This window comes from Bos taurus, chromosome 27 (assembly GCF_002263795.3).
Source record: "Bos taurus isolate L1 Dominette 01449 registration number 42190680 breed Hereford chromosome 27, ARS-UCD2.0, whole genome shotgun sequence".
NCBI lineage: Eukaryota > Metazoa > Chordata > Mammalia > Artiodactyla > Bovidae > Bos > Bos taurus.
Window position 1 is genome coordinate 17,917,967 of NC_037354.1, and position 21,943 is coordinate 17,939,909.

The following is a 21,943-nucleotide window of genomic DNA, read 5'->3' on the forward strand; positions in this document are numbered from 1 at the left end:
GTAGGTCAGTTTAATTCAGGTCAGAGAATGGTAGGATGCCTGATTCTATATTCAGGGTAAGCAGGGGTTTTCAAAAAGAAAGTTGAAACTTTTATCACCGTCTCTCAGATCTGCACCCTGGGTGGGGCTGTCTCCTCTGAGAGGCCAGGTTTTCTATGTCTTGAGAAGTTAAAAATCGAAAATTTCACGCAAAACTCTTGATTTTTAACTGTTGGCAATAAATTTGAAAAGGTACATGTATTGTGCCTCCCTGAAGAACGGGTACAAGACAGACCAATAAAGGCAGACTGTTGAGAGTCAGGAAGAGCTCACAGTAAGGGGCGCGGAGAATCGATCAGACACATGAGCTTCAGCAAAGAGGGCTGTTAAGTGGTTGATGGGCCTGGTGAGGACAATGACAGTGTGAGTAGCTAGGAGGGATAAGTCAGAGCCACTGAGCCAAGTCCACGAGTGAAGAAGAGAGGCTGAAATTGAATTTGGTGAAGGGGAGAAGTGGTGGCATCAACCACTCGACCATTGAACCCCAAGAAGGAACAGGATCAAAGAGAGGGGATTACTTGCACATGCTCAGCAGGGTGTGCAGCTTCCTGCTCTGGGGTTGGTAGAGCCCCCCTAGATCACAGGAACCAGTGCCACCTCTGTCTGTGTCAAGGAACACAGTGACACGTTACTGAAGAGCAGTTTAAATGAGACAACATTAAAATGAGGCGCTCTCCCCAAGGCAAACAAAAGAACCACTGATCTGTCTCCTGATTAAATGATTGCATGATTTTATGCGAGAAGATTAAGTTCTGCTTTTAAATAGAGCTGCTGGGTAATATGAGTATGAACCAAATACAGAGGATTTGAAATTAAAAAAAAAATCAGTGTTCCCTATAAAATGGGTGTCAACTGATCATAGATAATAAAATATTTTAGGTATTTTTAAAAAGAAGATCGTTACTAGACATAACAGCTACTAGAAAATTAGTCAAATTTGCACTCTGGGTTTCCAATTTTCAGTTCTCTCCAGAAAGTATTCAATATAATTATTCTTAGCAGCGACAAACATAAGTCTCACAGGATACATGCAAGTCTTCACTCTGATTTACAAGCTTCAGTGTTAATTAAACTAATGCCAACTATGCTAACAGTTTGGAAATCCTTTGACAAATAACCATGTAAATGACAGATCTGGAACATGTACAAATAGATGGAGGCTTGCCTGATTTTTAGAAGGTATTTTACAGACTTGGCTGGATAATTCTTAATCTATAACTGCTCATTTTATCCTGGAAAGTGCTGTCTGTAAAATCTTGGAGAGAAATTGCCTCAGAGTACAAATTGAGAAAATTTGTGTTTGTTCTTGGGTGCGTCATTTACTAAAGAAGTGATTAGTTCTATTCTATCAATCTGTATTTTTATTTTAATGTTATTATGTGGATATATTTTAAGCTAATAGATTTTAATAAGATCATAAAATCATAAAGTTATTGAAATTATTAATGAATCCTTGAAACCAAGAGTTGATTCTTAGAAAGATCAACAAAATTGACAAAACATTAGCGAGACTGACCAAAAAATAGAAAAAAGAAAGCTCAAATAACTAAAAGCAGAAATAAAAGAGAATTATTAATAATTTGACAGAAATAGAAAGGATTATTAGAGTACTGTGAACAATGATAAGTCAACACATTGGACAATCTGCATGAAATGGGAAAAACAGAGATGTAAAAATTCATCCTAAAATTCATATGGAAATTCAATAGACTGCATATAAACAAAATAATATTGAAAAATGAAAACAAAGTTGGAGGTCTCACGTTTCCTCATTTCAAAACTAACTGCAAAGTTCCTGTCATCAAAACAGTGTGATACTGGTACACTGGCAAACACTGACCCATGGAAATAACAGAGGGCCCAGGAGGGAACTCACATAGAATGTCAAGGGATTTTCAGCAAGGGTGACAAGCCTTTAAATGGGGAAAGGACAGTCGTTTCAACAAGTGGTTTTGGGAAATCTGGATGATCACCTGCAAAAAAAATTAGCTCGTGCTCTTCCTCTACAAAATATACAATAAGTAATTCAAAATAGATCAATAGACCTAAACATAAGAGTTAAAACTATAAAACTCTTAGATGAAAACATAGAGGTGACACATTGTGGCATTGGCTTTGGCAGTAATTTCTTGAATATGATACTAAAAGCACAAGACAGCAAGGAAAAATAGATAAATTAGATTCCACAAAATTTTAAGACTTCTGTTTGTCCAAAGTCACAATCAATAGAGTGAAAAGGCAATCCAAATAATGGGAGAGTTCAGTCCAGTCATTCAGTCCCGTCTATTTGTGACCCAATGGACTGCAGCATGCCAGACTTCCCTGTCCATCACCAGGTCCTGGAGCTTGCTCAAACTCATGTCCATCAAGAAGGTGATGCCATCCAATCATCTCGTCCTCTGTCGTTCCCTTCTCCTTTTGCTCTCAGTCCTTCCCAGCATCAGGGTCTTTTTCAATGAGTCAGTTCTTTGCATCCGGTGGCCAAAGTATTAAGAGTTTCAGCTTCACCATCAGTCCTTCCAGTGAATATTCAGGACTGATTTCCTTTAGGATTAACTGATTCAATCTACTTGCAGTCCAAGGGACTCTTCAAGAGTCTTCTACACCACAGTTCAAAAGCATCAATTCTTTGGCACTCAGCTTTCTTTATGGTCCAACTCTCACATCCATGTGACTCCTGGAAAAACCATAGCTTTGACTAGATGGACTTTTGTTGGCAAAGTAATGTCTCTGCTTTTTAACATGCTGTCTGTGAAGAAAGCTGAATGCCCAAGAATTGATGCTTTTAAACTGTGGTGCTGGAGAAGACTCTTGAGAGTCCCTTGGACTGCAAGGAGATCCAACCAGTCCATTCTACAGGAGATCATTCTTGGGTGTTCATTGGAAGGACTGATGCTAAAGCTGAAACTCCAATATTTTGGCCACCTCATGCGAAGAGTTGACTCATTGGAAAAGACCCTGATACTGGGAGGGATTGGGGGCAGGAGGAGAAGGGGACAACAGAGGATGAGATGGCTGGATGGCATCACTGACTTGATGGATGTGAGTCTGAGTGAACTCCAGGAGTTGGTGACGGACAGGGAGGCCTGGCGTGCTGCAATTCATGGGGTCGCAAAGAGTCGGACACGACTGAGCAACTGAACTGAACTGAACTAGGATAGTCATGGCTTTTCTTCCAAGAAATAGGTGTCTTTTAATTTCATGGCTGCAGTCACCATCTGCAGTGGTTTTGGAGCCCCCCAAAATAAAGCCTGTCATTGTTTCCACTGTTTCCCCATCTACTTGCCATGAAGTGATGGGACTGGATGCCATGATCTTAGTTTTATGAATGTTGAGTTTTAAGCCAACTTTTTCACTCTCCTCTTTCAGTTTCATCAAGAGGCTCTTTAGTTCTTCTTCACTTTCTGCCATAAGGGTGGTGTCATCTGTATATCTGAGGTTATTGATATTTCTCCTGGCAATCTTGATTCCAGCTTGTGCTTCCTCCAGCCCAGCGTTTCTCATGATGTACTCTGCATATAAGTTAAATAAGCAAGGTGATAATATACAGCCTTGACCTGCTCCTTTCCCAATTTGGAACCAGTCTGTTGTTCCATGCCCAGTTCTAACTGTTGGTTCTTTACCTGCATACAGATTTCTCAGGAGGCAGGTAAGGTAGTCTGGTATTCCCATCTATTGAAGAATTTTCCACAGTTTGTTGTGCTTGCAAATCATAAATGGTTGCAGATCATATGTCCAATAAAGGGTTAATATCCAATATAAAGAACTCCTACAACTTGACAACAGGAAACCAAACAACCCGAATAAAAAATGGGCAACAGACTTGGATAGACATTTTTCCAAAAAGATTTACAAAAGTCCAATAAGCAAAAGAAAAGATGTTCATGATCACTAATCACTAGGGATATGTAATCAAAACTATGAGATGTGACATCATATCCATTAGGGTGGCTATTGTTATAAAAAGTCACGTGTTAGCAAGGATATAGTGAAATTGGAACCCTCATGTACTGTTGGTGGGAATGTCAAGTTTAGCTGCAGTAGAGAACAGTATGGTGTTTTTCCAGTATATTAAAAAAGAGTTACCATATGATCCAATAATTATACTTCTGCATATATATCCAAAAGAACTAAAAGTGCAGATTTAAGACATACTTGTTCATAGTAGCATTAGTCACGATTTCCAAATGTGAAAAGAAACTCAAGTACCCATAGACTGATGAATGAATACACAACATGTGGTGTATACATACAGTGTAATATTGTTCATCCTTAGCGAAGAAGGAAGTTCTGATGCATGCTACAACAGAGATGAATGCTGAGGACATTATACTAAACAAAACAAGCACAAAACAAAACTATCATATGATTCCCTTTGTACCATATATCTAGAGTAGTCAAACTCATAGAAACAGAAAGCAGAATGATTTTCAGGGGCTGGTGGGAAGGGGAATGGGGAGTGTCATGAGTACAGTTTCTGTGTGAGGTAATGAAAACGTTCTTACATCGGGGTGTTGGTAATGGTTGCACAACAAAGTGAGCATACCGTTTGTACACTATAGATTTATCGCGGTAACAGTTTAACTTTGTCATTTTTACGTTATGTGTATTTTTCCACAATTAAATTTTAAGTTCTGAACTTGAACAACACAAAGTAATGAGACAGCATGATGTTAGAGAAAGAACAAAGCCTTTTAGATGATGACTGAAATGATTCTGCCACCTTCTAGGGTTATTACTTCAGGAGTGTTGCCTTATCACTTTGACACTCAGGTCCCTCGTATTATTCTATGACTACCTTGTACGAGTCTGATAGGAGTAACTGAGATTATGTATGTATAGTCCCTGGGATTCCCAGGCGGCACAGGGGTAAAGAATCCACCTGCCAGTGCAGGAGATGCAGGAGACTCGGTTTGATCCCTGGGTCAGGAAGATCCCCTGGAGCAGGAAATGGCAATCTGCTCCAGTATTCTTATTTGGAAAATTACATGGATAGAGAAGCCTGGCTGGCTACAGTCCATGGGATCGCAGAGTCGGACACAACTGAGTGACTGAACATCCACTCACTGATAGTCACTGATACAGCACTTGGCTCTTAATAGATGTATAGTAATGACTGTCTCTTTGTATTTGCCCCCAGTAACAGCGTAGTGTAATTGACTACAGACTGGTCTCTGTGATGTAAACACAAGTATCAATGTTACTTATGTGAGCGAGTAGATTTTCTACAGCATATTATGGTTTACACAAGACTTTGATATAATATGTTATTTTTATAACCTCTCAAGGTAGACATCATCAGTATTATTTTACCAATGGATGATTTGGAAGTGAAAGAGGTTATACAGTTTGCTGTAGAGCACATGCTGTCCCGATTCAGCATGATATTTTCCTACTGCTAGTTCAATGTCATTTACATTATACAACTAGGAAGGGAAAAAATTCAAGATCTCTATGAAACCACACCTTGCGAAGAAAATTAATTTTTGAGAAATAAATCTGTCTGGTTTATTAGGAAGGTTAAAGTCAGGGATTATATCTTATCTGTCACTTAGTCTGACTTTGTAGCCAAAGTTTAAAGCCTTGGATGTACTAGGTACTCAATAAACATTTGTTGAAGTTGTAAAAACTATGGATCTGAAATACTGCATTTGAGGCATGGTTCTTTACACATACTGTTCATATCACTTATGTAGTGATTTAAATTTTTAATTTTTCATCCTGATTGTATTTTCATAAAATTCATTAAAATGCTAAAATTTAACATTGATAAATTGTATCTTGGGGAAAGAATTTAATAAACATCTGCCGGGTATAATTACCATAAGCACAGAATCTTTGGCAATGTGATTTAATAGAAAAACATTTTGGACAGGAATCCGGAGGACTTTTTATTTTCATTCTGGGTTCCAGGATTAGCTCTGTTCCTATTCAGCTATCCTTGAGCAGAATATTTAAATGCTTCCTGCCTGAATGTCTACATTTGCCCACTGGAGATGATAATACTTACTCTGCCTGTGTTGTAAGCTTGGTTTTTCCAGATCATGAGATGGAGTATAACATAGTGGTTCAAATCACTTAGTAGCTTTGTGATCATAAGCAAACCTCTCTACATCTCTATCTATAAACAGGGATAATAATAGTATCTGTCTTCAAGTTTACTATGAGGAGCAAATAAGTTACTGTTTATACAGCATGTAAAGCAATACTTGACATATAGCAAGTACTCTGTAAGTGTTCATTAAGTTAAATTTTATGTGCATGGGCATGTGTGTGCACTTTAAAAAGTGTAAACATATATTTGTAATATCAAGGTCAACTAGTATTTGTTGCTCTGGTTCGGTGTATGCATGTCAAGCACTTGAGTCAACTTCTTCATTTGAAAAATTGGATTAAATTCTCTTCTATTTCATTTGTGTTTCTGATCATTAAATACTCTATCTCCCCTGCCCAATAGGATAGATAAATATATAGACATCTATTATAAAGCTAGAAAAGATATTCTCCCCCCCCATAAAAAATGAAAAATTTTAAGTAGAAAATAAAGAAGACAATGATCAGACTATGGAAGCCAACTGATATGAGTGTTTGTTGATCAGTCATTTAAAGGTACGTGGACTTCTCACATGGGAGTCTTCAGAGAGGCCCTTGAAGAAGAGGAAAGAATCCATGAAAACCACAGCTCATCAGAGATCCTCCCATTCCTTTAGCCACATCCAACCTGACTCCAGACACAGGCTGCTTTTAAGTGGGGAAGTACTATAGCGAGGAGGAGAAAGGAGGGGTCTGTCTTGAACGGAACCCAGCTGCATGGCTGACGGAAGACTCGGGCCATTGGCTAATACTGTGCACAGTAGATGGAGGTAGTGTGGGTAGGATTCTTGGCTTGCCTGGGACCAAAGATTGGCCTCAAATGAAGAAGGCTTGGGGTTTATTTATTTAATATCGAGGTATGATTCATTTGTAGTAAAATGTTCACTTTAATGAGTTTAGATAAATTCATATTAATTTGATGAATTTCAAGTTTTGTTGTGGATATTATGTATATATTTTAACTGCGCTAAGTTTGAAGGAAAATCTTACTTTGATCATTACGCCAGCTATGAAGTCAGGTCATAAAATAAGTCCAACTTTTCAAGTGTGTACTAACATTCTCATGAATATTCATAGACTATTCAATAGTCTAAGTGGTTGTTTGAAGAATTCAAATAGGAAAAACCCAAATAAAGGTTTTCACTCACTCTATAAAAGTTTACATGGTTAGATAGGATCACTGACTCAATGGACATGAATTTGAGCAAGTTCCAGGAGACAGTGAAGGGCAGAGAAGCCTGGTGTGCTGCAGTCCATGGGGTTGCAAAGAGTCAGACATGACTGAGCAACATAGCAACAACAAACAAAAGTTTACAAAGCCAGAATCAAGTGAAGAGTGCAATTCAGTAAGTTATGTTAATTGGACAGCAGAGGCCCCCACTGATGGAATAATAGGTGGTGAGGCAGGTAAAGGAAGGAAGAGAAGTAGCCTTTGCTCTAGATGTGTGACTTAGTTTCTAACGTTGCCACTAAAAGTTTGCTTATTTAGTCATTGTAGTCTTTGTGATTAGATGATACCAGAGAGGAAAAGGCATAACTAGTCAAGCATGGAACAGTGGTAGGAGACATACGAAGTACGTGCTGGCTAATTGCTTATGTCACATCGTGTATTATTATGACATAGTTTCTGCTTGTGAACTTGTTGATCTTCTCAGTAACCGAAGGACAAAACAGGTGCTGGTTGAAAACACTGACCCAAGCAATGACCCCTTTCTGTTTTTCCATCTGAAGTCATTATTTACAATTCTGCTCTTCTAGCTCAGTGGGAAAGAAGTCCATAGACATCCAAAGCCTGAGTGAAGTTCATATAGGCTCAAATTCCAGAGGGCAAAGCGTTATTCTTCCTCCCAACCCTGTTACTTGTGGTCACACATACTTATGCCAACCCAGGCAGCAGAGAGTAAGGGCTGCGATTTTCATTAGGATCACTAATTCCTCAAAAGTGCATGTAGAGGGCTATTGGCCTTTTAGAGTCATGAATTAAGCGGAATAACAGAAGGTAGCCTGTCAAAAGACCATAAGCAGGCTGCAGGCTGTATTGGCAGTACCAGTTCTGCATAATGTTTCCAGTTGGTATGCAGTCATGCATGAACTTAAAAGAATAAAAACCTAGATTTCTTTCCTACTGTCATCAAAATTGCATCTGCAGCTTCAACATACTTATACCTTTGAAAATGGCAGTTTAAGGAGCAAAATTTTCAATACTCAGAAATAAACCTTATGAATGTAAATGTAAGACTTAATGCTGCTGTGTACTCATACCTACTATGTATTATGTAAATACTGTAAAACCATCCAAACAGCATATAAACTTCAGGTGTGATTCCTGATTCCTCATACCGTATACGCTCAACTGTTTTGATTTCTTTAAAAAAAAAAAAAGGTACCATGACAATCATTAGAAAATATATACATATATGTTTCTCAAAAAACACAGATTTATAACACTGGTATTCTCCTACAGCTTCAGAAAACACCTGCCATTGAAGGTCATATGGTTAATCCGAGGCTGTGGGGGTGGGGGGGACTCAGGGAAAGAGCTTGGTGCTTTGAAGGTTGTGCTGATAATATTTATGACACAGGTATTGACATCACCTGCCAAGCTTCAGACGTGGGAGGAGACTGGAGGAGGAAGAGCTCTGGTATAAAATCTGCATGTAATAAGAGAAGATAAGCAATCAAAGAAATACCCTATTCTGAACAATGTCAGGAACGCCATTGTGCATTTGTGGTAGCAGCGTTAGCCGTCGCATGTCTCTCTGTTCCCCTTGCGTTCAGCATCCTAAGAATTAAAGAGGTAATACCAAGTGCTAACATTTATGGAGCAGCTGCCATATGTCAGACACTGTAGAGTGTGTATACAAAGTCATTATGATTAATTTCTGCATCATCTCTTGCGATCAATAAATCATAGTCACCATTATATGAGGGAATCAATTGAGAATAATGAGAGTGCTTGACTAAATAGCAGGGCTCTAGAATCCTAAGTGACTCCCCAAATTCTCCACTGTAAGCTACTTTGGCCGCAGTACTGGTAATTTTCCAGAGGGACACACTGAAAGGCTAAGGACCGGCTAGATTTTAGTGTGTGTTTGAATGAAATAACACATAAGCCGTTAGTCCTGGCAGAGTGGAGAAGCTAGTGAGTCCAATTGCGAATTTACAGCTTGACACAAAATGGAGGGAAACAAGAGGCTGGAGGACTGAGTGGATTCATGGAGAACAAATAGAAATTTGGAAGTAGAAGGAGAGCATGGTAGTCAAGAGGCAAAGCCTTTGGAAGTGATAAAGTGATCCAAAGTGCTGAAGAAGAACAGATGTAAAATTATTCAATAGAGGTGGTGAGGTCCTTACCCCATGTGACTCATTAGGGATATCGCCTGAAAAGGATTTGGGTCTTTTACATTACATAGTTCAGTGCTCCATGCCATAAAAGTGGTGAGCATCTCAGAATCCATTATGTTCATTAAAATAGAATTGTACATACATCTGTCTTGGCATTTGACCATTATCTTGTGGAATAATAACATAAGTTACATACTCATCTCTAATTTGGGATCAGCTGTGATTTTTGACTTCTGTTGGTTTTCAATGTTTTGAAAGACATAATGATGTGAAGTTAATGTAGCAAAAATGCAGTTCCAAAAAAAAGGTTATGTTTTACTCACAGATAACTTCAGTTTATAGAATTAAGGATTATGTGAGTGAGGTCACTTTTATTTGAGTAACTGTTTTTTTTTTTTTTCATTTTCAGTAAATTTATACAACTGTATAAAAAATACAATTATTTTACCAAAGAAAAATATCAATCACATGGAAAAGATTTTGGAAATATGATTTAGAATATTATATTCACAGAAATAGAGAGCTTGAGGCATCTCACTTGCCTTATTTTTCTCTTTTGTTTTTTTCTTCAGTTACCTTATAATTCATTATTATATTTTATTTTTTTTGGCACTCAAGTTAATGTTGACAATTTTTAAAAATTAATGACACTAGGAAATAGTTTCATTTTTAAATATTTCCCTTTAGCCATTAACATTAAGGAATGAAGTTTACTTACATTTTTTTTTATATATCATACAAAGCCAGTTGTAAGTAGGTATAATTATTAGAGAAATTCTCTCTGCCTGTCAGGGATCAAGTATACTTGCTCTTCACATATGAAATATGAAAAATTTATAGACTGGATTGCTATTAAGTGAGGAAATCTAGTTATAATTCAAATTTTCATTTAAAAATTATTTTTATTGGTTTTATCCTAAGTGATATATTTTTTCTTCCATTATTTACTATGAAGTTACTGTAAAACAAAGTAAAATGAGATGATAAAAATAAAAAAAATATATTGGCAGGGCCCCTCCTTGGCTCTCTGTTATTCTCTATTCCATCTTGTCTTCACAGTTCTTTTGTTTTCAGAGGCAGCCAAAACACTTTGGATATTTATGCCAAAGGACATGAGTCTGTGATACTATGGATCCATCCTGCCAAGTTTTAAGTTTTTTTCTTGGGCAGCGTAAATTACGTTGAAGGTAATGGGCTCTTCTAATTCATGGTTCTTAGAAAACTTTACTTTTTCTTTCATGCAGTGCCCTATTATCTTTCAGTTCAGCAAACTTAAATATCATCAAATATCCTTCTACAGTGATCTCAGTCTTAGAGGGCTAGCTTACTATGTAATGCATACTTTGGTTCTTAGAGAATAAATAATAAAACACTTCATACACTTGAATTTGATAATCAGTGTGTAGTTGAAAGAGTTTAATGTTTCCCATTAAATTACTCTGTAATCTTTCAGTTTGGTGTGTCTGAGAATATCCTGTTGGCCTTGTGCTTTGTATATGAGCGTTTCAGAGCCCATGCTCACTTTGAGCTCAGGACCTCTAAATATTTGTTCCTTTTGCATACCGTGAATTCATATGCACAGTTTTAGAGACAAAAGATGACGGTGCTGTTTGATTGCCTTTCAGAAAAATCGATCAGGTCGGGCCTGGGAGGTCATGACGACCAACGCAGTTGATACACTTAGCGTTTACTAAATATTTCCGGGACTTGGGATCACTGTTGCAAGTCCTAAGACAGTTTCCTGGACCACATCCCAGTAACAGTGGGTTCCTTCACATCCACAGTTCTGGGGAGAGGCTCTTCATATCACTGTCCCAGAAATCCATAAACCCATCCTGTCACGGAGAGAATAGTGTTGCAAGATAGCCTGCAACACATTGCTGCCCTTGTAATGCAGCCCAGCACCCAGAGAAGAAAAATTCTGGATCTGTCTTTATATGCTGTTTAACATTAGAGTTCTGTATGCATTCAGAGGGATAACTTTTAAAATGACAACCTCAGTTCTTATTAAGATTTTAAACCTTTGTGAAATAATCAGATGCAGCCAACATGCTGATCAAATAAATCCGTTTTCCTCTCTGGAGAGGGACCCTAAATTTCCAAGTCTTATATTTTAGATGTGGGCTTAATTTTGAGAACAGTCATTTATTTTAAAGGCAGCCTAACTGGCTTGTCTGTCCCCAATTTAAATATTCAGGATGCCATACCAGTCAATTTTTAGACAGTATCTTGTTCACTTTTCTCTCTGAATATATGCATATTTTTCATTTAATATGAAGAAATTTCAACTTGCAATGGCACATTTTAATAAAGCACCTTTAATTTCCAATACTTTCCTTTTGGATGTAATTGTATGTAAAGAAATGCATTTATCTCTGGCTTAAACCACTGTTTTGCTTCATCTGTGGCCAGTGTGTTGAAGGAAGTCAATTCATGATACCTTGTGAGAATTTTTTTTTCCCAGGTGAACTGTAGCTTTGTGGTTTTCCAAGGAACTTTTTGGCATTCAGGGCCATTTTTAGTGCTAGGCAAAGCAATCCTTGGTGCTTTCTGGAGAACAGACTACTTAAAATTCATATGAACACATTGGATGTAATATATATATATTTGGAATAACCACTGAAGTGTTTCTGTCTTTAGGGGGTGGTCTGTGCTAACTCAGAGTATAGACACTGTCAGCTGTTTTCAGTCTACCGTCTTTGGGGGTGCATGGTAAAATCTCTGCTTCAGTATATGTTCCCACTTTCTCAAGGCTAGTTTTCTCTCCTTCCAGCTCTATCTTGGTGGCCAGAGAGCAGGAAAAGCAAACTGTCATCATGCAAGCAGGTGGACACACACCTTTGCCTTGCTACCAAGCAAGCCCTGATGCCCAATTCCAGTGATGGTTAAATCTTAATCACTGCACACATTATTCTTTCTTTCTGATGTCATATAGTGCATATGCCCTCTAACAGGAAATCAAGGCATCGCTAACAGTCTGCTAACATAGGGCTAGAAAGGCAAGATTGCCTCTCTGTGGCGAACCGTTTGTGTCTCTTCTCTCAGCTCCTAGGAATTGGCAGATTCACCCCTTTCTTGATGCCACCCAGTTTTTCCAGGTAGTCCTCCTGGGCAGGGTCTCAGATGAACCCCAGCCTAGCACAGCCTCTTTCTGGCCCTCTGCCCACTCTGGGGTCAGGATGCAGCGGGTGCCACTGGCAGAGTCCAGATGCTCAGCAAAGGGCAGGGGCTCTAGTGACAGGTGTCGAGCAATCAAAACAAAGGATTAAATGTGACTGACTTACATCCTCCAGAGTCGGTGTCTGCTGTCGACTAAATGCCTGTGTCCTCCGGAGTTTATATGTTGAAGCCTTAGTCGCCGATGTGGTGGTATTTGCAGTTGGAGACTTCAGGAGATAATTAGGTTTGGGATGAGGTCATGGAGGTGGAGCCCCCATGGTGGGATTGGGGCCCTTATAAGGGGATGAAGAGACTGGAATTCTCTCATTCTCTCACACACACACCACACACTCTGTCTTTCTCTGTCCTTCCCTCCCTCCCTCCCCTTTCTTCTCCCTCTTTGTGAGGAGATGGCATGAAAGTGCTGTCCATAAGCCAAGAAGAAAGCCCTTACTAGACATCAAATCCTCTGGCTTCTTGACTTCCCAGCCTCCAGTTTATGCGGTTAGCCACCCAGCAGCACAAATGAAGATGACGCCTCGTGTGTCTGGCTGGATACACGGAGCCATTTGCCTCTTTATGCAGGCATAGTGTGAGTCCCTCCCATGCATCTTTGGGTTTGTTTTTTGTGTTTTTTCGGCTGAGCTGCATGTGGGATCCTAGTTGCCTGACCAGGGATCAAACCTGTGGCCCCTGCAGTGGGAGCACAGAGGCTTAATCACTGGACCACCAGGGATGTCCCCCTCTGATTCATCTTCAGTCCTTAGGAAACCCATGGAGGCACAGTGGTGGGGCAAGAGCCCACCAGTATCTCTCCCACAAAAAAGAATCGTTTCTAATATTCTTTCTAACATTTTTGAGAGAATAGAGTCAGGTGGTCGTCTCAGGGTCAAAAAAACGACTCCCAGCCACCTCCTGGGCAAGGTCTGCTTTGACAGCTCACCCTGTGTTTTGCAACGTGGGCATGACAGTGACCATCTTGAAGCCTCAGCCAAGCGGAGACTAGGCATCTTCGTTCTAGCAGACACTACAACTAAGCTCTCCACAGAAAATACGGTTTTGTTGTTCTCTAACATGGCTGCGCTCTTGCTTCTGAGGCAACATTTCAGCACGTGGCTGGATAATTTGGAATTGGCAACTAACACGAGTTTCTTTCAATCTCAGTCTTCTCCCTTCAGTTTACACATTGTGTCTATTTAAAATATAATTCCCAGTTAGATCTTAAATGATTGCTTAACGATAACGGATGGGTTTTTTCCCTTCCCCAAGGCGGTGGCTGTGTCTGTGAGGAGACCCCTCTCTGTGTCTGTAGCAGGGAGTGAGTGGGTCCTGGGTACATCGTGTTGTTGGTTGAGGGTGAGCGGGCACTGTGGAGTCATTACATCTGTATCCTTTAATCCTACTTTGGGATGTGTAGGCAATGCTCCTAAAGCCCATAGCCGTGCATTTAAAGTCATTACTAGTGGTTTCTCTTCATCTTGATCCCATTCCATTGCTCATTCAGCTCTCTTCTCATCAGTTCTGCATCCCCTTGGTGGGACGTGTGCAATTAAAACAAAATGTGGTAAAACTTTTAATATAAAATTTAACATCTTAATCATTTTTAAATGTCCAGTTCAGTAAAGTGCATCTACATTGTTGTGAAGTGCATGTTCAAAATGTTTTCAACTTGCAAAGGTGAAATTCCACATACGCTAAACAATAACTTGCCTTTTCTCCTCTTCCTAGCTTCTGGTAACCACTATTGTACTCCCTGTTTTTATGAATCTGACAACTTTAGATACCTCATATAAGTGGAACCATATACTGTATGTCTTTTTGATTCAGATTGATTTCACTCAATATAATGCTCTCACGTTCATTCATGTTGTAGTGTAGGACAGGATTTCCTTTTTAAAGGCTGAATAATATTCCATAATATATATAGACCACATTAAAAAAAAATCCATGCATCTGCAGATGGGCATTGAGGTTGATTCCATCTCTTGCCAATGAGTGTGGACACGCAAATATCTCTTCAAGATTCTGTTTTCAATTTTACGGGGGCTAAAAACCCCAAAGTGAGATCACGGGATCATATGGTAAATCTATTCTTAATTTTTCAAGGAATTTTCATACTCTTAAAAATAGTGGCTGCATTATTTTACATCCCTGTCAATAGTGCACAAAAGTTCTAATTTCACCTCATTTTTTCCAACACTTGTAATTCCTAGTTGTATTGTTTGTTTGTTTTCTCTCTTTTAAAATATGAAGTAGCCATTCTAATGGGTATGAGGTGATATCATGGTTTTGCTTTGAATTTCTCTGATTAGTGATGTTAAGTATCTTTATATGCTTACTGATGTGTGATAATTTTTCGTTTTACCTATACAACCAATATCATTGCATGGACCTAATTTTACACTGTTTGAAATTTCCCCTAAAACCAAACGAAAACAAACTCTGAAACCTAACTCCAAATTGTTAGGGTTACTGTTTTACATTCCCTGTGTACATGCATGCTCATCGTGTCCGACTCTTTGCAACCCCATGGACTGTAGCCAGTCAGGCTCTCTGTCCGTGGGATTCTCCAAGGAAGAATACTGGAGTGGGTTGCCACTTCCTACCTCAGGGAATCTTTCCAACCCAGAGATCAAACCTGTGTCTCCTACACTGGTAGGCAGATTCTATACCACTGAGCTATGTGGGAAGCCCCTTACATTCCCCTAGACTCCTTATAAATCTCTGAAATTAACTACCTCCAAATTTTCTTCTCCTTATTCAAGTTTACCACTCTCCTCACATTTGTCTCTCTCTTTCTCGTCTCTCCTTAAGTCTTCACTTAGAGACTAAAGTTTCAACCAGGGAGTGAAATGATATCATGTGTTTTCTCCTGGGTGTTAAATCCCTTAATTCACAAATAGTAAAAGCAGATACCTCAATAAGGTAAAATAGCCGCTAAATACTTTTCTGATAGAGTAAGGCTGAGTGGATGAAATGTTTAAATGGAATGCTCTGTGTGAGACACTCTGGAGAGTGGGCATCACCTCGATAGAAGCAGCTTCTGAGTCATAACTTCTGGCTAATGTTTACCCACCAACAGTGGAAACTGTCCTCTTGGGGATCTTAGACTTGTTGCCATGGCTGCTGTTTGCTAACACTGACTGTTTTCCCTCACAGCTTATACACACTCCACACTGCCACCCATCTGTTGCCTCGTCAGACATTTCTGTGATTTCAAATGTTTCTGCATAGAGCTGTACTTGAACTTGAGAATTTGCTGCATAGAACCTGAGTGCGGGTAGAAGCATACAGCTCCACTTTTCTGCTTTGGGCAACCATCTGAGAGAAGTTTATAGTGTCCCTATTATTAAAAAATTATGTTATAAAACCTGATTTCTCACACTTCTCTGTTGTAACATTCATTGTGCCGAAGGTTTCTTATATAAAATTTTATTCCTTATTATTAATTCCTCCTTGATTCTATAGGTGGCTGTTTGATTGCCAGTGGTTAGGACGGTGTTTCTGGTACATGGTCGGCTCAAGTCCTTTGTATCTTTTGCAACAGGCTCTGAGATGTGACCCTTGCCCTCATTCCCAGCAGGCTTTTTGCCTCTCAAATCATTTCTGGAACCATCTTGAGCAGTACCAATTGCTTTTCAGTGCTCTGGTGCTCTGCATTTGCTCTGCTTCTATCATTGCCGTCGCTTCTCTCTGCAGCACTATTATCATCCTGCTGACCTTGCCAGTGTCAACCTGGAAAGGCTTTTGTAAAGAGAGCCACAGCTGCACCCCATCTCCCTCTGTCCCGGACCCTGGCTTCAGTTCACTTCAGTCCTACGGATTCTCAGCCCTCACTGTGTAGTCTGCTCTTCTGTCTGGCCACACTGTACATTACTTGAGGACCGGGATGCTATTATATGTAGGTATGTATCTGTCTGCCTATCTAGTATTTCTGCTTCCCTGCACAGTGCCTCCTGCACAATAGACACTCAATAAATATCTCGAAAAATGATAAGTAAGCATTCTTAAAATTTTGTCTGCAGGAAGTAACAAATTGAGCTCTTGGAAGGCAGGCATAGGTTCTAAGATTAATTTTCTGCTTCTCACAGAACTTAACAGTACTTTACGCATAAATGTTACTAAACAAATAAACAAAAGAAGTTAAATGTAAAGCGAGAATAGTACAGTTATTAGGTCACAGGCTCCAGTGACAGAAGTCTGAGTTCCAATTCAGTCCTTGGGTGATGGATTGGAGCCATCAGTCCTCCACATAATTCTCTCCATCCATCTCTTTCTTATATGGGATTCTTTTTTATTAACTTCTGTTCTGTCAGTTTTTCTACTTTATTTTCCCCCACCACCTGTACTGTCCTTCTTCCTCTCCCCCTGAGTATTTCCCCCACCACCTGTACTGTCCTTCTTCCTCTCCCCTGAGTACGCTTGGAGACACGTGTGCGGCGTGTGTGTTTGGGAGTAAGTGTGGTTTGGGCTCCCTAGGTGGTGCCAGTGGTAGAGAATCTGCCTGCCCATGCAGAAGACACGGAGACGTGGGTTCGATCCCTGGGTTGGAAAAAATCCCCTGGAGGAGGAAATGGCACTTCACTCCAGTACTTGTGCCTAGAGAATCCCATGGACAGAGGAGCTGGGCAGGCTACAGTCCATGGGTTCACAAAGAGTCAGACATGACTGAGCACACAGGTGTACACAATGGGCAGTTTGCTGACCACGAGACCGTCTGAATGTAACGAAGCAAAATTAGAAGCGGACACTAACAGTGAATTCAAATGCATTCGGCAACACAAACATAAATAAAATGATACACAAGGTAAGAACAGTCAAGCAGACTAACAGTACATTCATTATAGTTCAACTTCCTCTTCTTTTGAGACTTGAACATTCTTATCCTTCTGTTTTTTGTTTTCACTATGTCCCCTGTTCCCCTCTGCTTTTTCTCCCCTCTCTCATCCACAAGTCATCTTTTCAACGCTACTTTAGCTTGTTGTTCAAACCAAATTTACTTTAACTTCTGAATGGTGAGAGAAAAGGAGATTGTTCTTTGGAATGGAAATCAGGACAGGTGCAAGACATTCGAAAAATAAGGGCCCAGGTCGTCCAGGCTCCGCTCTGGCTCAGTGGGAGCTGTGGTGCCAAGTGTGGGGCCATAATAGCTCCTGTGACCCCGTTGTAGGCATGGGGCGAGGAAGGGGCAGCGAGGGGCCAGCAGTCAAGAGAAATGTGGCCGAGTTCTGCTCGCTGTGTCCACATTTTCTCTCCCTGTCATGTCATTAACCCACTATTTTCTTATTTCTGTGGTCTGCTCTTTAAAATACAGCAGTCTCATTGTTCTTTTAATCTTTGTTTTCTCTTGTTACTTTGATGCCACTGAGGGGAGAATCCCTGCTGTTGAGTGTTCCCCTGATAAATAAAGCAAGCATTTCTCAATACATTTAACTGTTAGAAATCACAGGTTTTCAAGGAATAAATGACTGGCTAATTCAACCATATGAAGAGCACATTTTTAAAGCAGAAGAAAAAGGGCTCATTCTGTATTCTTTCCATTCCATCATGCTCCTCTCAGAGTGCAAATCCCAGTACAGAACACCTCAGAGAATTCCTCTGAAATGCAGAAACATCCCTTGGCTTTCTCTCAGATACTCTCAGCCCTTTCATAATAATTGATATCACTTAACATTGCTTTAGATTGAACTAGTAGGGTAGGATCAGCCGCTTTGCTTCTTTTTTTTAATAAGGGCCAGTACAATGTATTCTTTTCTGAAGCCGATTTGCTTTTTAATGATAACTGATATTTTAATAATTTGTGGATGGGTCATTTTGACTTGCAAGCAATTTGAAGAGCCTAATAAATATATAGAACTCATGACATGTATGAAGGACCTTATTTGCAGACCCCTGGGAATGATGACATGACTCCCTTCACAATGAAAATCAAGTGAACTTTACTGACATAGTATGTATATATACTAAGTCACTTCAGTCGTGTCCAACTCTTTGTGACCCTGTGGACTGTAGCCCACCAGGATTCTCTGTCCATGGGATTTTCCCTGCAAAGAATACTGGAGTGGGTGGCCATTTCCTTCTCCAGAGGATCCTCCTGACCCAGGGATTGAACCTGAGTCTCTTATGTCTCCTGCATTGGCAGGCGGGTTCTTTACCACTAGCATGGTAACAAGGAAACAGCTTTAAAGTTCATGCACTGATGACACAGTATTACTTCAAAATAATATAAATTTGTAACATATCTTATTCTGCTTGCCTTTAAATAGCAGACTGGCATTTTTACCAAGTATTAACCTAGTGCTCCAGACTTTTTTTTTTAAATAAAGTGTGTATACTTTCTAATGTGAATTAAGAAAAAAACCTATTAACTCAATAGCATTCCTTCAGTTAAACATGTTTTATATAGTGGTCTATAAATGAGGAAAAACTCAACTGCCTAAATATCAACAACAGCAAAGTCTAGGAAAAGTGATATTATTTTTCACTGATCCAGTTGGCAAGGATCAACATAAAATATACAAGAGAGAATGAGGAAAGAACCACTTCATATACTGCTAGTGGGAGGGTAGTTATGTGTGAACTATCTAGAACACAGTTTTTCAATATATGTTAAATAAATGGCTTTCCTGGTGGCTCAAATGGTAAAGAATCTGCCTGCAATGCAGGAGACCTGGGTTTGATCCCTGGATGTTAACTCACTTCGTAATCACAACTCCACTTCTAGGAAATAATTATAGGTGAACAATTATGTCCATAAAAAATTCACTATAGTATTATGTACGATAAAACTGGAAGTCATGTAAATGTTCACTAACATGACCAATACATTTTGATAGTGACATTAAGTAGAATTCTTAATCTATTAGAAACTGTTTTTAGAAAATACAGGAAGTGGCATGGTGATATATTAATAGTTTGTAAAACAGTATACTTAAAACCTGTATGAAGGAGCTATAAAGACTGGAACTGATTCAAAATGGCAGCCAGCTCAATTGGCTCTTGCCCCAGAAAGAAGTCTGGAGAATCAGCTGCTAAGTAAAGCAGATCCTCTACATGAGGGAAGTTCCTACTGTGAATATCGGACTCAGAGAGAAAGTGAGAATAGAGCTTCAGGTAACGCCGGCTTCCTCAGTAGTCAAGGGAAAAGAAGGAAAATGTGAAGAGCAGCTTACTTTCAAGATGAAAGCCTTTTACCTCAGAGGAAAACCCTCCTTAAATTGGAAACCGCATGACTCCCAGCATCCTGGTTGCCTGCTCATCACCCAGTCGCCTCACAGGCAAGGCCCCTGTGGTCACTTATACTTGCTCACATAAAGCTGATGCCAAGGCCCTCATTGGGGGAGAGCCCTGTGAGGAAGCTGACCTGTACAGTTGCCAAGGAAACCTATGCCAGTTACAGGTGTTTTAATCGCTTGGTAGTACATGTGACTGACCAACCAGCAAACACCAAATGCTGGAGGAAAACCAGCAGTATGGAAAAAAAAGCATCAAAATTAAAAAGAAAGAAAGAAAAAAAAAAGAAACAGTACATATTAACCCAGTCTGTTTTTTCTTAGCTTGACTTGAAATTGAATAATTTGATCTAAAAGCAGATTTCATGTTCTGGGAAAAAATAACAGCAAAATTTTCAGTGAACCCCTTTCTCTCGAGAGACCTTGATTATTCTGAGGACCAGTTTAGTTCCATTCAAGCCCCGAAACTAGGTGCCAACTTCCTGGGGCAGTTAATTAGATCCATCAGAGTTTATGTCCAGGAGGAATTTGCAGTCTTGCCAAGTAATTGACAACTGAAATTCTTTCTGGTTTCAATCCAAATATTTATTCTTAACATGGTAAAACTTCAGGATTTGTAGTATTTACATAGCTCCCAACCATTTCCATTGCTGCAAGACGTGGGCCATCTATAAATCTCACGTGGTAATCACTGACATTTGTCTTTGTTATTGTCACCTGGTATCTTCATCAATGTCAAAATAAGAGTCTTAAAAATGAAGCTCTACAATTTTACTGGCCCCAAAACAGGAGTTTTACTGGATAAACCCTCTTTTCTGCATGACAGAGACGAGGCAGCCAAAGCATCTCTGACAGCTGTTGCATGATGGAGTGGGATAAAGGTCACTTCCTGCAAATGTTAGGGATTTTAAGAATCCCACCGGCATTGGAGGAATAATTGGACTCAACAAGCAATCAATCATATTTGAAACTTGTGAAGTATATCTAAGGACCAAAGGTCAGAATTTAATGTCCAAATTCACCCAATTGTTCAGACGGGTCTGGAAGTGAAAAGATTTAATTTCAGAGACGTTTATTTGGAGAAATTTACATGGAGTTGAATATAAAATACAAACGCTTTTTCCTTTTTTCTTCTAGAAATCTTTCTAGACAAAGTAATATGATAAATTAGAAATTAAATAGAGCCTCCCTAAACTTGATGACTTATTATCCAAGTAATTAATATTAACATATTAAAGTTTTTAACTGTTTTTTTCTTAAAAATTCTTTTTTTCAGAAACTGAGTTAGATAGTATATCAGCTTTAATTGATGTTAACAATTTTAAGAACTAAATTAAAGAAGTAATAAAAAGTGAGAATATGATAATTACTATTTAGGATCCTACTAAGACATTAAGTTGGCAACTTAATTTTAAATCACTTGGTTTTCTTCTAGATTCATGTATTATTAAGTGAGATTTTACTTAAGTAGCTGTGTTAGTGTTGGGGAGATATGAAAATAAAAACCTGTGTGTCAGTGTCCTAAGACACTTAAAACCCTTTATTGAGTGTGGCAGATTCCTAATTGTCCCTAAATACTCTCTGTCGTCGTCTTCTTTTTTTTTAATTGAAATTTCTTATGTTGAAATATGTTGCTTTCCGGAAGATGCAAAACAGTACAGAGAGTTCCAGCATATCTTGATTCAGCTTCACCTAGCGATGATATAAACACAGTACATGGTCAAAACAGGGAGTCTGACATTGTTACGGGAGTCTGACATTGGTACGCTTACTCTTAACTCATGGTCAGATTTTATATAGATTTCAACAGCTGTTAAGTACACTCTTTTCTTTCTGCTTTTGTTTTATGTGTATAGTTCTTTGAAATCTGATCACATGGGTAAATTTGCTTGACCGTCTTTACACAGTCTGTATTACGATTAGGAAACACAGCTCTTCCATCAGCACCGAGGCGTTCCTTTGTTACTCCTTAACAATCACACTCTCCTCCCAGATCCTAACGTCTGGCAACAACTGATGAGTTGCTCTTAACACTATGATTCTGCCATTTCAGGAACAATATATAAACAAAATCA